The sequence below is a fragment of the Camelus bactrianus genome, chromosome 4 (assembly GCF_048773025.1).
Source record: "Camelus bactrianus isolate YW-2024 breed Bactrian camel chromosome 4, ASM4877302v1, whole genome shotgun sequence".
In the NCBI taxonomy this organism is placed as follows: Eukaryota; Metazoa; Chordata; class Mammalia; order Artiodactyla; family Camelidae; genus Camelus; species Camelus bactrianus.
This window is the reverse complement of record NC_133542.1, coordinates 22,430,786-22,448,179: the sequence shown is the minus strand read 5'-3', so window position 1 is coordinate 22,448,179 and position 17,394 is coordinate 22,430,786. Positions and strand designations below refer to the sequence as shown.

The 17,394-nt window shown below is 37.6% G+C and overlaps 1 protein-coding gene across 4 annotated transcripts in view; it reads right to left on the bottom strand.

Moving 5' to 3' along the window:
* Positions 1 to 17,394, bottom strand: part of TTC39B (tetratricopeptide repeat domain 39B) — a 198,678-nt gene that overhangs the window by 68,857 nt on the left and 112,427 nt on the right. The gene's annotated exons all lie outside the window — the stretch shown is intronic.

Here is a 17,394-nt window from a genome sequence, read left to right as displayed (position 1 = left end):
AGATACGTTCTTTTCTCCCAATGTTTTATCATTACAAACAATATTGCAATAGGCCCCCTTTAACTCACTTACCTGAGTATTTCCTAACAATAAATTCTGTAGTTAAAGGGCATGTATCTTACATTCAAAAAACATTGCATAGACACCACAGAATGCTGAGCTATTAACATAGAGGAGGTAGAGAACGACCTTGTTTACAGAATCTTAGGCAACTTCATTGACCCAGTTACCTCACAGACACATATGGAGGCAGGTATACTGGACAGAAGGAAATTTCCACTGAGTTTAAGAATAAGCCCCACCCTGCACTGTAATAGAATCAACAAGCTCCCGCCTCCATTCATCTTAACTGTACACAAGCCACAGAGAAGAAAGGAATGTGTTATTGACTTTCCCTTTAGAGAGGCTTTTTAAAAATTTTACTTCTTTTTCTTAAAGCGTAATTGGTTTACAATGCTGTGTTAGTTGCAGGTATACAGCAAAGTGATTCAGTTATACATATACATACACATATTCTTTTTCAGATTCTTTTCCATTATAGGTTATTTCAAGATATTGAATATAGTTCCCTGTGCTGTACAGTAGGTCTTTGTTGTTAATCTATTTTATATATGGCAGTGTGTACATGTTAATCCCAAACTCCTAATTTATCCCTCCCCGCAGCCCTTTCCCCTTTGGTAACCATAGTTTGTTTTCTATGTCTGTGAGTCTATTTCTGGTTTGTAAATAAGCTCATTTGTATCATTTTTTTTAGATTCTACATATTAGTGATATCATATGGCATTTGTCTTTCTCTGACTTACTTCACTTACTATGATAATCTCTAGATCCATCCACGTTGATACAAATGGCATTATTTCACTCTTTTTATGGCTGAGTAATACTCAATTGTGTGTGTATATATATACACACACCACAACATCTTTATCCAGTCATCTGTCGATGGACATTTAGGTTGCTTCCAAGTCTTGGCTATAGTAAATAGTGCTGCTATGAACACTGGGGTGCATGCATACTTTCTCCATAGTGGCTGCACTAACTTACATTCTCACCGCTAGTGTAGGAGGGTTCCTTTTTCTCCACTCCCTCTCCAATATTTATTATTTGTAGACTTTTTAATGATGGCCATTCTGACTGCTGTGACACGATACCTCATTATAGTTTTTTGATTTGCATTTCTCTAATAATTGGCGATACTGATCATGTTTTCATGTGAGAGGCTTATTTTTTTAATTCTATGATGTCAATGCCCTTATTGTACATTAAGTTGAGTTTGATTATATTCTACCTTTCAGATTTCCCAATACTCTGTAATATTTTATATTCAAAATTCATCTTGTCTTGAACATATCAAGTTACCTAAATTGTACCCATTAGGTTCAGGGAAAATCAAAGTTCTTTTTACAAAGGTGGTTGGGTGTGGGTGGTGAGAGGGAAGAAAACTCCATAGATAAGGGAAAATGTAGTTTGAAGGCAGGTTATTTTCCATCACAAGAACTTTTTACCAGGAGAACGAGACAGTGCTAAGCATGCAGGTAAACCAGACTCTAGGGCAAGGACTGTCATCTTCCTTTATAAGAAGAGAAAGAGGAAAAGACGTATTTAAAGAGCTGTCGACACTTTCAGACCATTCTTGCCCATCTGTTCTCTTACGGATTCATTTATAAGGGCTAGAAAAACATGGTCTCTGAAATGTACTGTAAAAATGTCCCCATTTCTCATTTGTCTTATCTTTAATTTTTAAATTCTCCCCAATATTGAAATTTTTATTTAATCAAAACTAATCATTTCCCTTTCAGATATCTGATTTTAAGGGCATACTTAGAAAAAAACTTTTCCTCCACAAAGATTATATAACATAATTTTACCAGTGCTGCTTACTTTTTAATACTTAATGTGTTGATCCATTTATAATTTGAGGATGGTATGAGGTAATGCTATGCATTTTTCTTAATCTGTTGCCATTTTTCCCAAGATAATTTTTAAAAGACCACATCTTTTCTCCAATGGTTTGGCATACCATATATATAAAACATTAAAACGTACTAAGTTCTGCTAAAACCAAGTCTGTTGTGCCAGGTAAATGTTGCATGTTTCAAAGCTACAATTATAGTATCTTTTCCAGGCACAGTAGACTTGAATTTAGCAGAACTAAATAATCATTAATAAGACAATCCCAGATTTTATTCATTTTTCCTGAGGTATAAAAATTTAGTTTTTTATGCTTTTATGTATATGCACATAAAGTCCCAGAAATTCTATAGTATTTTTTAAATTATATTAATATCACATAAGTATATCATATTACAAACTGACTTTTTATTCAATAGTATTTTTATATAGACCTAATTTGCTCATTGAACCTACTACCTAGTATTATATCAAGAACCTGTTTTCTCGTATTTCAATGAGAAATGTTTGAAACACACATAGAAAATAAAATAACACACAAGTATATCTGGAATTCACTTTTGTGTACAGTGTAATCTAAATGTAATTGTTTCCCATATGGACAGGCAATTATCCCAACAGCAATAAATAACTTATTCTTCAGCTACTTCTTAGCTTGGAAATAAGACACAAGAAAGACCATGTTTCCACTCAATGCCATCTTGGAGCACTGTCTAACAGACCCACCCAAGGAATGTTTCATTATCTAGGGACATACCTTTGTCTGATTTGCTAATTTCTATTGATTAAGGTCTATATTCTGCAAAATAATAGGTTAACTTGTAGTTTTTTTTGTCTGGTACATAAGCGAATAATTTGGTAAGGTGATGGTTTTATTACCTTGTAAGAGATTAACTAGTTTTGTATATAACAAATCTTATTCAAAAATTCTTTCTTCAGTTCCTCCAAATGCTCTTGGAACAGTTTTACTACCTTGCAGATTTTCTTACTGATAAGTAAGTCTCTGACATGTGTTCATGCCATAATTATACTCCGACATACTGAATAACACTGCAATCTCTAACACAGGGCGGGTTTCCATACATGCGCAGGGCAATTTCTAGCACTTTTTTGATTCATTCACATATTGGCCTCTCTCTGCATCAGTCACACAATTTTCATCATCATGGCTTTCTTAGACACTATATGCCAACAGGCCAGTCCTCTATTTTAGTAAATGCTCTTTTGGGGGGAGTCTGGGGCTGCTACTGCAACTTCATTCTTATTTATAAATTTTAGAGTCAGTTATTGTAAAGTTACAAGAAAAGTCCTGCTGAGATTTTGACTGGGATTTCATTACATTTTCAGAGATTTTGCAGAGAACTGCAATCTTTACAATATTATATTTTCACATCTCTATATATTTATTCAGGTCTTCTCTTCCTTCCTTCAGTAAAGGAAGAAAATATATATAAAACACTGCACTGAGGTAATGCATCCTTGCAAAAAAGCCATGCTAGGTGTTCCTTATATTGCTTCAATTTTAGAATGTGCACCATCAAAGTAAGCACAGTTATTAAAATTTTAACTGGACAGAATAACTTGTCTGTTCCACTCCTGAGCATAACCTAGATGCTATACTCAGATGCTAGGAAAAAAATGTATTTTTAGCTAGAGAAAAATATTGTTATTGGGTTTACAGAGGCGAAGGAAAACAACACCTCATATTTCAATGACAAGTATTAGTATGCTAGAAAATACGTCCTTATTTTACCCTGATTTTAGTGCTTTAATTTTTCAGTTTTTGAACAGCTTTATTGAGAAATTATTCAGACTGCACAATTCATTCATTTAAAGTATACAGTCACAGGTTTTGAACCTATTCATAGAGGTGTGCAACTATCACCGCAATTTAATTTTACAATATTTTGTCACCCAAAAGAAACACTATATCCATCTACTAGCAGCCACTCCCCATCTTCTTCACCTCTAGTCCTAAAAAACCACTAATCTACTTTCTGTGTGTACACATTTGCACATTTTGGACATTTTATTTTAATGAAATTATATAATATGTGGTCTTTCATGACTGACTTTTGTCCCTTAGTATAATGTTTTCAAGATTCATTTGTGTTGTTGCATATATGAGTACGTCATTTCTTTTTACTGCCAAGAAATGTTCCATTGTATAGATACAACACGTTTTATTTGTCACTTCATTAGTTGATGGATATTTGGGTTACTTCCACTTCCTTGGCTATTATGAATAATGCTGCTATTAACATTCATGTACAAGTTCTTATGTGAACATATATTTCATTTCTCTTGGGTACATACCTAGGGGTATCATTGCTGAATCCTGTAACTGTTTGACATTTTGAAGCACTGCCAGACCATTTTCCAAAGAGACTGCGTGATTTTACATTCCCACCAGTAATGTATAAAAGTTTCAATTTCTCCATCTCCTGGACAACACTTGTTACTGTCCACCTTAGTGGGTGTGATGGTATTTCTTTGTAGTTTTGCTTAGTGACTAAGGATGCTGACTGTCTGTTTAGGTACTTATTGACCATTTGTACATCTTCTTTAGAAAAATGTGTATTCAGGCTTTTTGGTCATTTTTTAATTTGGTTATCTGTCTTACTATTGAATTCTATACTGCTCTAATTTTTAATCACTAAGTAGAACTATTCTCGAATGAAAAGCTTACAGTTTCATTATTTATACATTTTCTCTCATTCAAATCATAACTAGCAGAATCAAGTCAAATTTAGTTCCCCGCAAACCAAGTCAACACAATGTGCTATGTTGCTGCACCATCAAACAAAAGCTAGCCCGTTTTTAAAAAATGAAATAAAATTTCAAAAATAAATAAAAATACACTTAATATCCTCGAAGCTTTTTCATCAAAGTTGAAGTCTCTTTTAGGGGAGAAAAGGAATAAGGAATAAATGAAGAAAGACCAGTGGAGATGCTCTGGGAGGCACCATTTATATAACCTACAGTCTGAATGGTAACCACTAGAGTTATGAACGTAGGACCCCAGGGGACACCACCACCAGATTTCCAGGAAATCTACTGCTCAATGTTATTGACTGTAAGACCAATTTCTTTTTCTTATTAAAGAAAACTGCTCATCAGACCAAATTCTGCCCCAAGGGTGACGTTTTCACATAGCCATTCTCATGGCTATTAGAAAGAACAGAAGATGAGGGGAGGCACCACCACTACAGCTGGGAGAGAGCTTCACAGGCACTCCCCAAATACATGTCACTGCCAGCTTCACCCCCAGGCCTGCCACCAGGGCTATCAGAATTATAGGAAAGAAATTTCAACATTTTTTTTGCCACTCTAGTCCTGTCCTATAAGAGAGAAGCTCAAAAGCTGAAAAAGCCAAAGGGCAAGCATCAAGGATACAATTGTTCTATTAAGTGAGATTCTAGTCAATTTACAACCAACTCCTAAACATCTCATGCTAAGACTTATTACAAAGCCTTCCCCAATAAAAAATATAAACCTTCATATTATCTGGAAGGCTTGGGTAGTTTTTGGATTCTTTGTGCTTTTCAATAAAAGGAAGAACTCAAAAAGGTGGAGAAGCTGAACTTGGAAGAAAGAAGATTTAGAGGGAAGCAGAGAAAAAGAATGCACACGAGAGCTATTTCCAGACACTTCCCTCCCTTGTTCATTTGGAAGGTTCCAGTTCATCCTTCTAGACCACCTTGTCTGGAGCTGTATCCTACTCCCAAATGATCCAGAAAAAATATATAATAATGTGTATATAGAATAGAGAGAGAATAAAACACAAATATGGCAAAACATTTAAAAGGGATTAGGGAATACAGAAGTTCTCTGTGTTATTTTTGTATCATTTCTCTCAGTTTGGAATTACTGCAAAATAAGATGTTTTTAAAAGACAGCTCAGATGACCCTGTGGCAAAGGGCAGAGACAGGGATCAAACGGGAGTGGCCACTGGGCTCTGGCATCTGTAGACCAGCCGGTGCCAGTGGAGAATGCCAAGCCCCGAGGTCATGGACGCACCAACAGGTCCAGCCATCACATGTGCTTCAGAGTCAGAGGCAGCAAGGACAGTGGTCAATGCAAAAAGAGACTGATGGGATCCTCAACCAGAGAGCAATACCCAGACCAGGGCTCCATCACTGTACCACTTCCTCCCGCATGATTTAGGGGAAAGCATGCTGGGACATAAGGCGGAACACGGGGTTCTATCCTAGGTGTGCAAGCAGTGTGAGTCTGGTCCAATCACTCACCTCTGCCGGGGGCTGGGGGAAGCGGGGAGTGGGGAGGTTACTGTTTAATGTGTATAGAGTTTCAGTTTTACATCATGGAAATAGTTACAGAGATGGATGGTGGTGATGGTTGCACCACATTACGGGTTTATTTAATGACACTGAACTGGTGGTTATGATGGTGAAGTCTGTGTTATATGTATTTTGCCACAATAAAAAAAGGGTGGGGACAGCACACACACGAAAGCCAGAAGAAAGATAACGAAACCTGTGTCCTGCCTACCTCACAGGGAGGTTCTGAGGAAGCAGTGCATTTCATTTTGTAAAATCACTTTTTAAACTGAAACATCACATAAATGTGGTGCTGAAGTTGTTAAAAGAATTAAGTGACCGGGGCCGAGAACCTCCCATTAGACAGCCCATGCACTCCTGCTACTCAGCAGTTCAAATTTCCTGCCGTTGCGGCCAGAGGCCACTTAGTAGCACTTTGCCATATTCATTAGTCTCTCAAAGAAGAGATGCAGATCTTTTCAGGACGCAGAGCAAATGCAGGTTTTCATGTGGCCCTGAATAGGTGTAATTATTTACCGTTTCTTTAAAAACGCCACCTAAAACAAGAGCAGCAAAAAAGAAATTTTTAAAATTTTTAAAAAGCAATGCTAAAACAAGCTTGCCTTTCATTTAGCTCATGATCCACGAAGGAAAGAAAACATAAAAGCTATCCAAAAGTTTTTCAGGGTAAGCAAACGGAATGCCCATCAACAGATGAATGGATAAAAAAGATGTGGTGTACAAAATGGAATACCACTCAGCCATAAAAAGCTCTTTGTAGCAACATGGATAGAAATTATCATACTAAGTAAAGTAAGTCAGACAAAGGCAAATGTCATATGATATCACTTATATGTGGAATCTTAAAAATGATACAAATCAACTTATTTATAAAACAGAAAGACACACACATAGAAAACAAACTTACGGTTACATAAGGGGAAAGTGCGGGGAAGGAAAAACTAGGGATTTGGGATTAGCAGATACAAACTACTATATATAAAACAGACAAACAGTAAGGTCCTACTGTATAGCACAGGGAACTATATTCAATATCTTGTAATAACCCATAATGGAAACGAATATGAAAAAGAATATACATATGTATAACTGAATCACTGTGCTGTACATCAGAAACTAACATAACATTGTAAAGCAACTATACTTCAATTAAAAAATTTTTTTCCAGACTACATAATGTGTCTCTCCTCTGGGTCCATGGTCAGAATTTTAAACTCATCATAGTATGATGAGTGGTCTACTTTTTAGTTGCTGAGTGTAGATTATGAGCTTTTTAAGGACAGGAACTCTCTATCTTAGCCCAGAGATGTGCAATAAGTTTTTGATCAATGACATTTGTACTGATTCTGTATTAGCACCCTTGGGCCAAACACCATCTCAATACTTGCCATTTTATGTCACATGTATGGATCATGGAAAGCACCCATGAATGTTATTATCACAGAGTCCTCATTCACAAGCAAGCAGCTATCAGTAAATATTAGGGCTTTCCTCCACAAACATCTACTAGATAAGACAAGCAAAACAGCAAAGGGGAAGCATATAAATACTCCAGTCGTTAAGTACCAAAGTTTAATTTTTTTTTTAGCTCTTCCAAGTGTGGCTGTTTTGATAATTAGTGTACTACATACACTCAGCCTGTGACATCAAGTGGGCATACAAAATGGTTTTGTTATACAGGTATGCTATTGCCTTTAAAAAACCAAAAACCTAAGCTAATACTAAGGAGGGGTGGTGGCACATAAATGATATAATATTAAGGCCTGGTTTGCTGGCTCATGAAGAGGTTCAAATTCTGCCCCACCCAGTAACTAAGAAGATAATGGCTACAACCCCAAACCACAGGAGAAATTCAGGTCTTCGTTCCACACTTCATTCCCATTACAATCCCCTGTAATGACTTGAAATAAGCTATCCCACAACCCACTGATGTAAAACGATCACCAGAGAAATCCATTTATACCACTTGAATGGTCACTAAAGACTTCCCACACCTGTGGACTCTTGAAATAACAGAAGAAAAGCAAACTAAGCATGAAATATCAAATTCATCTTCATATAATCTGCCTAAAGATGCAGTCCTGCCCTTTCTAAAATGAGCCACAAGACGAGTGTAAATTTTGTGCTGAAAAGTGGAAAGCAAGTCAGAACGTTAGGAAGATCTCTGGGCATGAGGCGAAAAAAAAAAAAAAAAACCCTAACCATTTTTCATGACACATGTAGGCAGAGTACACTGGGACTCCACTAAAAAAGGGAGAAGGGGGCTCTCTACACTTCCCTAAGCAACCTGCGGCTAAGGGACACCATACAACAGCCTGGAGGAGCAGAGATCTACCAACTTTTAACACGATGGGGTCACAGTCAGCACTGTGAATGATCTTGGGTAACTGATTTAACCTTTTCCCACCTCGTTTTCCTCATCTGTAAAATGTGAGATCAGTCAACACAGCTGTTATTTAAGATACAAAAACAGACTTACCATGGGTCCTGGGCCTGACACAGAAGACATTTTAAAAAGAATCTAGCACGTTTCTTCTCCACTCAGATACGAAAATGATGACAGAGCACAAAGCTGCTAAACCTCCCTTACTGCTTTGCTCAGGAAACCACACAGAGCCTCAAAATGCCTTATCTCTTGACAGTCCTCAGAGACTTCTGCTAATCAAATGAGAGATTTGATGCAAAAAATGGGAGTTTGAGGGGAGGGTGATAGCTCAGTGGTAGAGCACATGCTTAGCAAGCATGGGGTCCTGAGTTCAATCCCTAGTACCTCTATTGAAAAAAAAAAAAAAACTTAAAAAAATATATATAGGAGATTAAAAACTATACAAGCTGTAAGTGGATTATGTCTTCAGAGTTTGTTTATAAGTTACTGGGTTGGAAATCAAAACTGATTTTCTATAAAAACAATGATTGATATATACCTATACCAGTATGTATCTATATGCATATGTTATGTGTGTGTGTGTACATATATACATGCATAATCTGTATACACATTCATATGCATATGCACACAAATATATTAAATTCTCAGCCTAGGTCATGAAAGCCTATTTAAGTTCTAAATTATTAATTTTCTGGCCAGAGTCTTAGAGCCAGGAGCAAGGTGACTTCACAGCTTACACTTTAGTGACTCGTCACTGGCCTTGCCACAGCTTCCTGGGAAGGTACCCTTTGCATCAGTCTTTCTCTAACCAGCCTCACCTCACTAGAACTGCTTATTAGCAAACCCTAAGGAGGTTATGGTGAAGGGGATCAGAGTCTGTCACCTCAAAATATGTCATTTTCACATCAAGATTGTTTTGAGCTGAAGGCAAGGAGCTCTCTGATCTCCTTTCTGTCTAAAAGCAAGGCATCAATTTCTTTTTGTAAAGATGCCTCCCTCACCTACATCGTGAAGACAACTAGTCCAGAGATAACTCTTATCACCTGAGAGGACTCTTATCCACAAGAAAACCTTACTAAACAATCCTTATTCACTAGACGTTTTCTAGTCATCTTCCAATAACTTACCCTCATCCAGAAGCCCAAAAACCCCTTTTCTTTTGTTTAGCCTCTTCTCCACACTTTTATCATCCTTTGTTAAAACGGTATTTAAGCCTCAAATTCAAACCACCTCCTGGAGGCACATTTCTTTATAAACTTCCATACATGCGTATGCAATTAAACTTGTTTTTCTCTTCCCTTGCTAATCTGTCTTTTGTCCCTTTAATTTGCATGGCCCAAGGTAGGAACATAAGAGGGTAGAGGAGAAAATTTTTCCTCTCCTACAAGGGTCTCTCATATCTCAGGGCCTCTGCGCTAATAAGCCCTGCTGCTGTACCTGAGTGCCCCCAGTATCTAGCAGTATCTGCCTCAATACAGACATCTCCTCTTTCAGAACGCCCCCCCAAGGTCAGCATCTCCCTGAACTCCTACGTATCACCCAGAGTTACGCTGGTAGCCCCACATCTTTGCTCCCACAGAACTCTGATCCCCATACCACAGTTTTCCCCCTACATCCCAATGACAGTTTCTGGTCTGTAGCCCCCAATAAACTGTACATACCTGAATGAATAGTAATAAGCCAAGATATTCCCATTGCTTAAAAAAAAAAATCTTCCCTAGTTCATTCTCAAGTAATAGCCATCGGGGAGCTCAGGGAGACCTCTGAACTGAGGCATCAGGGCAGGCGGGTCAGGTCTGCCAGGGGTCGTCTTCAGAGCCAAGACCAGCCAAACACTTTACAGGTTCAGGCTCCTGTTGCTATTATTTTGCTTTTATTTTATTCTGTTTTGTTAATTTCTTGTTGTTGTTGTTAATTTGGTTGGTGGGTTGGTTTGGGTCTGCTGTTTGCTCTCAATTCTGGTTTTGATTTCTTAGTACATATCTTCCAAGGTACTGTAATGGAATGAATGGTGGCTAAGAAATCAGGAAATCTAGTTTCTGGCCTCATGTACTCTATCTCCGCCATCTGTAAACTGAGGGAGTAGTCTAAGAATGATTCCTAAAACTCACCATCCACTGTCCTCAGGGACACCTGTAATTAACACTATTCTCCCTCCGAAGCTCAGGTAACTCTGAGGAGCAGCCAGATTTGGGGACCACAGGAAGGGGTAGAGATTTGAAATCAAGTCACACCAGGGACCGAGTTCTTATTCCTCCACTCACTTCCTGTGTGACCTTAAGCAAATTACTTAACCTCTCTGTTCCTCCCTTTACTTGCTCGTTAACAGTTTATAGGATTGAAGGGACGATTAATGTACACAGAATACCAACTAGCAGCTGGCCCACTGGAAATGCTCAGTAAATGGCAGTGACACCCCTTTCCCCCTCCTGTGTATTCTCATGGCATCCTATCATTTCTCTGCCATGGCCCTTAAGAGCTTCCAGAGGGCGGGGAGTTTCTGTCTTACTCTCCACCCCAGTGCCCAGCACGGTGCCTGTGACAGTGCCCAACATTACAGCAGACCAGTAATAAATATTTATTGAATTAATGAATCAATAACATCTAGAATATACTAACATAATCAATTTCCCTCCCTCTACCACTAGACTAGAATTTGAGGTCCTCCAAAGCAGGGACCATGTCTTATTTAATGACCTAAAACCAGCACCTAATGTAGTGCATATCGCATGCTTGTTGAACTAATTAAATTATTTTCAGAATCTCTTTCTAGCTCAAGCATACCAAGGATCTGTGGCTCCAGAAGATCTGGGGCAGAATTTGTTGCAAGTATTTGTATGTCTTTTATATATTTGGCTGCAAAGTACCTATACTTCTACTACTGAAAATTACCACAAATATAATGAAATAATTAGGCAGCTTCTGAATACTTGCCTCACCTGCTAAAAATAACTGCTCCACAAGGGTAGATATCATATCTTGTTCAGCATCACGAACCCAGAGCCTGGCAAGAGCTTTGCAACAAATGCAAACATTTGTTGAATGAATGAATGAAATGAAGAATGAATATAAATTTGCAAGTCTAAGGTAAGGAGAATTTCCTATTTTCAGGAATCTTTCCTCATTGAATTCAAAGCTGCTGCACTGAGGTATGACGAAATGTTTAAAAATAAAAACAGCAGATGTTTGATGTCTGGGTGGTGGAGAGTTTCTTTTTTTAAATTCTTGATTTATTTTACACTGCAGGAAATCAACCAAAATACTAGCACTCAAAAAACTCATATAATACATCACCTTAAGTCAAACATACCTGCAGCTACACAGATGACTGTTAGCATTTTGTGTTTAAAAGTATTCTGACCACTGATCTCTGAACTTATCAACTTTTAGAAATCGCTTTAGCTAATGTGATTTTAAGATAAAGGAATGAGATCCGCAACCAAATATTATCAGTCAGATCACTAAAATAATAACACGTTCACATAACAAAGACCAATCAAGAACATAGGGGGGTTATTGTGGGGACCAAAATTTACCCTCTATCTTTACAAAAGGTTCAAAACTGATTCAATAATTCAGCAAGGATACATTTCTAGCCTCCAGTGAATTCCAGCGGGGGGAAAGTGGGGCACAATGACTCAGGACAGATGTTTAGACTAAAGGGTCTGCGTCACCAGGGGAAAAAAAAAATGGCACCGACTCCAATGCACAATTAGAAAAGGGTGGCCATGCAGAGGTCACTTTTGGGTAACTCCCATTTACTCTGATCGGCTACAAAGAGACTGGCTGAAGCCTGCGCAGCGCAGCTAGAGGTGAAGTCCATGACTATCAACAGACGCTATTCTGCGAGCATGCCACGGGACTTCATTTTTCTTTAAGGTTTTAATCATCCTCACAAAACAAAACGCTGTAATGAAGCCAACAAATGACAAAAGACAAACAGTGAATACAAAGTGAGCCGTCATCCTCCTCCCATTGTTCTGCAGCCCCGTGCACACCTTGGCGCAGCAGTAAACCAGCCATGGCATCCCAGGAAGACCGCATCCTCCTCGGCAGCAAGGTTCGCTATTTTCTCCAATTTCAGCACTCAGCCTCAGGAAGTTAAGAAAAAAGATTGGGGGCCTCGGGGGCAGCCCTGGCAGGCTCTACATGAAGGCTTTAAGGAAGACAATGTCAACTCACAAAAACTGCAGGTCTCCAGTGAAATTTAACTCAAATTTTTAAAATCGGCACAGCTTTCCCTAAATTAAATCCTTACAGATCTAAAGAGAACGCTGCAATCATACCCCCAGGAATAGCTAAATAAATGCAAGATACTCACAGGTTTAGAGCAGCTGTAACTTTGAAGGAATGAATATAGCCCCACTGTGAAGATGCTTTTTCTCTCTTCTACAAGGTTTTTTTTTTTTAAGCCAACAAAAAGAAGAGACAATCCTCAATTTAAAAGGCAACAGAACTCCTCAATTTCTGTCTTATCTCTGGGTCTCCAGTGAGACTCTCAATTAATGAGCATAAGAAAAGAAGTTGCCGAGCGGCTGACAGCATCCCAGAGCTTCCCAGGGCAGAATTTAAGACATGTCAGTTAAAGTGGCAGCTACGCTCGCTGCCGAAGCCGATGCTTTTGCAGGAAGGGATGCCGGGAGATTTTTTTTCCCCCAATCTCTGCTGCAGCCTAATTCTAATCCATCACTATTTAATTATCCTCGGGAAACAGGCAAGAAAAGTACAAATGGCCTGGATTTATAAAATCTACAGGGTCTTTTAAAGATTTTTCACCTAATCCAGGGATTCTCCTCCATCTAAAGAGGGTTAATTAAGGAATAAAATGAGTTACTTCTGTTTTAAGGAGCAGGCTGATACTCCCAAGTTAAGACTTGGATTTTACATCCCTTTGACGTTTTAAAAACGGTAAATAAGGGAAAGCCAAGTTCTCTGAAGTTTTTAATCTAACAGGTTAAATGTGCAAAACTTAAATTAGTAAATTAAAGATACATACGATATAACAGTCATTCCAGTGTAGTTGGAAACAGAACTTTAAAATTAATATCAGATAAAAAATATTTGAACTGGTTTTGATAAAACTAGAAAAAATAATAATAAAGTAGGCTTAGAGATGGTCAGTGACTTGGCAACTTTCTTATCTTGCCCTTAAGCCCCTTAAACATATTAGACTTGAACCGTTTCTATAATGAGGCTCACAATTTAATCTGATTCTAAAAAGTATCATGTAATATAATCAGATATTTCCTGATTATAAAATAATAAACTCCTTGAAAAACAAAGAAGGAAATGAAGACCAGCCATAATCTCATAATCGAAAGATAACCACTGTTAATATTTTACAAGATTTATTTCTAGTGTTCTTCCTCCATGTATATTTTTTATTACTATTGTTTTACATTTTGTACACTAGCTTTTTCACACAGCATTATTATGATTATTTACCCATAAATGTAACCCATTTCTAAATGTGCTCAAAAGAGTTGGCATATGCAATGACAGTCAGTCAATATGTAATTGTGTGCCTATTACGTGCCAAGCATGAAAGACACAAGAGTGAGCAGAGCACATGTGGTCCCTGCTCCCCTGGAGTTCTCAGTCCAGCAGGGAAGCCAGATATTCATCAGTCACAAATGTGATAGGTACTGTACTTCAAAGGAGAACTACAGGGCACTTTAGAAATATAAGAGACCTGGTCTGTGAAAGTCAGGGTTTCTCGAGGAACAGCAAGCCCAAGTACAAAACTATTAGTCTAGTGTATTTCACACCTACATTTTCCAATCTTTTACCTAATATTATTTTCCCTTTATCAAAAGAAACTTTAAGTCCAACTATATTTTTGTAAATAATGTACAGTATGTAAAAGAATAACTGATCTAACTTGTAGTTGAACATAACTTTTGAGAAATTACAAAAGGTAAACCACCCAGCTAAATTTAGACATCCTTAAAATGATGAGCACATGTTTCTAAGAAATCTTCAACCTAAAATTAACTTAGCCATGCTCAGAATCTCATAAAGGCTAAAAGACTCCCTTGCAAATGTTGGAAAGAATATGACAATTTGACGTGGATTTTTTTATTTGACCATCTTGATGGAATCTGAGAGACAGGGAAAAAAAAAAAGTAGCAAATAGCCAATGAATTTGTGAAGATTCTCCACATGATTAAGGTCAACAGTGATAAACCACGCTGATAGTATGCACCCTGGATCTGACGTGATGAAAACGTCATTTTACCTCTGTGGTCTTCCTCCCAACAACCCGTAACTGCAGTCTTACCATGAGAAAAACACCAGACAAATTCCAAGGACATCCTACGAAATATCTGACTAGTACTCTTCGAAAGCATTAAGGTCATCAAAAAGCAGGAAAAGCCTGAGAAACTGTCACAGCCAATTAGGTAAAAACTAAATCTGAAAAAAGCATGAACTTTTGTTAGTGGTACTGTGTTAGTATTGGTTTATTAATAGTAATACAGTATGACACTGATGTAACATATTAGTAATAGGGGAAACCGGAACTCTCAACTCTTCTGTAAATCTAAAACTATTCTAGAAAACAAGCCTATTTTTTTTAAAGGCCCTTTCCAAAGATGAGAGTAAGTTTATTTTTTTCTGATCATTAATAAAACATATCCCATAAAAATGTTTTGACAGTGCAAAAATGGTATAAAGGGGACTTTTCAAAATTATAAATGCCCTGTAATCCCACCACACTGAGATAACCAATCTCAAACACAGCGTGTGTGTATGTATATGTATCTCCCCCATGCAGGCTATTTTTAGCTGTGGTTAGGCTGAATAATGGCCCCAAAGACATCCAAGTCTTAATCCCTGGGACCTATGAATGTTACCTTATATGAGAAAAGAGACTGTGCAAGTGTAATTAAGTTAAGGATCTTAAAATGGGGAGATTATCCTAGATTATTTGGGGGAGGCCTGAATGCAATCATAAGTATCCTTACAACAGAGAGGCAGAACAATATCCAACACAAAAGGCACAAGGTGATGTGACCATGGAAGCAGAGTGATTTGAAAAGACTGCGCTACTGGCTCTGAAGTCGGAGGGAGGGGTCATGAGCCCAGGCAAGAAATGCAGCTCCAGAGGCCAGGAGGAGGCAGGAAAATGGGTTCTCCCCAGAGGCTCCCAAGTAAGCATGGCCATGGCGACACCTTGGTTTTGGTTCAGTGACATCCATTTAGGACTTCTGACCCCCAAACTGTAAGAAAATAAGTCTGTGTTGCTTAAGCCACCAACTTTGTGATAATTTGTTACAGCACCCATAGGAAACTAAATACAGTTGCCCTGCTGATCTGTGTTTATCCTTTTCAGTTATCTGCATATATTTTTTTCCAATTTTCCCACCAAAGTGTTCTCTTTCTTGATTTTTTTTTTGTATTAGTCTTCTTTCTTTATGCTCAAGTTTTTTCCCAGTTAATTATTTCAGCTGAGTTTATGAGGGTTGTGTCATAATGGTCAAAACTATCATTCTTTTTTCCTGTTGCTGTCAGACTTAAAACCTCATTTCCAACCCAGAGAACACAGAATTATTTGCCTTAATTTGTTTTTACTATTTAAACAATAAAATCTCCAACTTTTTTTCTTTATTACTACAAACCACGTGAAGTCACATATCCCCACACCATGTCCCTCCACCCTCTGTCCCTTAGAGACTTGGTTGGAGAACAAGTGAGGAGGGGAGCAGAGGCTTCCCAGAGACTGCCATCCATACCCACGTGCCCTCTGTCAAGTCTTGCCTCCAGACTAACTCAATGCCTGATGTAGAGAAGTACTCAAACGTTTGTTAAACCACCACAACAGGGTGCTCACCTTATCTCCAGTCTGATGAGATGAGTCTCAGAAATGGGAAAATGGTCAAGGATCACAGTTACTCTTACTCAAGTATCTGTTACATTTCACAAAATGTTTTCTTTTATGTTCCTACTTTTATTTCAACCTTTTATATCTTAAGGCGGTCACTGTAAACTGCATGAAAATAGCTACAGCAAAATTTCTTGCCCCTTGGGAGGAATCATGGTTTCACAAAACGTTCCCAGTATGACATTGTACATTAATTGGTACAGATATTCCATTACATTTGCTTTATAATTTGCAGTTTTATAAAATGCTTTCAAATAAATTCCTTCATAAGTTAAAGACATATATTACAAAATAATTTTTTTATTTATACTGAGTTGGCTAAAAAGGCATCTTTATACTATTTTAGTAAATTCTACTGAGATCTTAGGATCCGTCTATGTATCTAAACAATAATATTGTACTGAGACAATGAGAAGGCTCTCTCAAAACATATATACTTTAAATAGTTGATCATGGAATTAATTTTCTTGTAGTAACTACACAGAATTATTTTAATCAAAGCAAATAATACATTGTTAGTGCAGTTTCTTTTAAATTGGGGCCAGAAATTTTTAATGACAAAGAATCTCTTAAATCAGTGGGGAATTAGACACACAGAGCTTCATACACACATGCTTTTTTTAAACTGCATATAAGTAAAGCTACCCTTGCAGAAAACTTTCTGCACTGGCAAAATAAATAGAAATTAAAAGCTTATAACTGTATTGTTTACAGATGAAACCAAAAAATGCCTATAACTTTAAAAATGCTACTTTATCACAGCTACATGGAGTTTTAACACATTTTGAGTTCTAGTTATACTGCTTATAATTTAAAAAATACTCCTTGCTGGCTTGAATACTTCCACCCTAGACGATAAAAATAAAATAAACACACAGAAATTACCTTATACAATAATAAAAATCACACA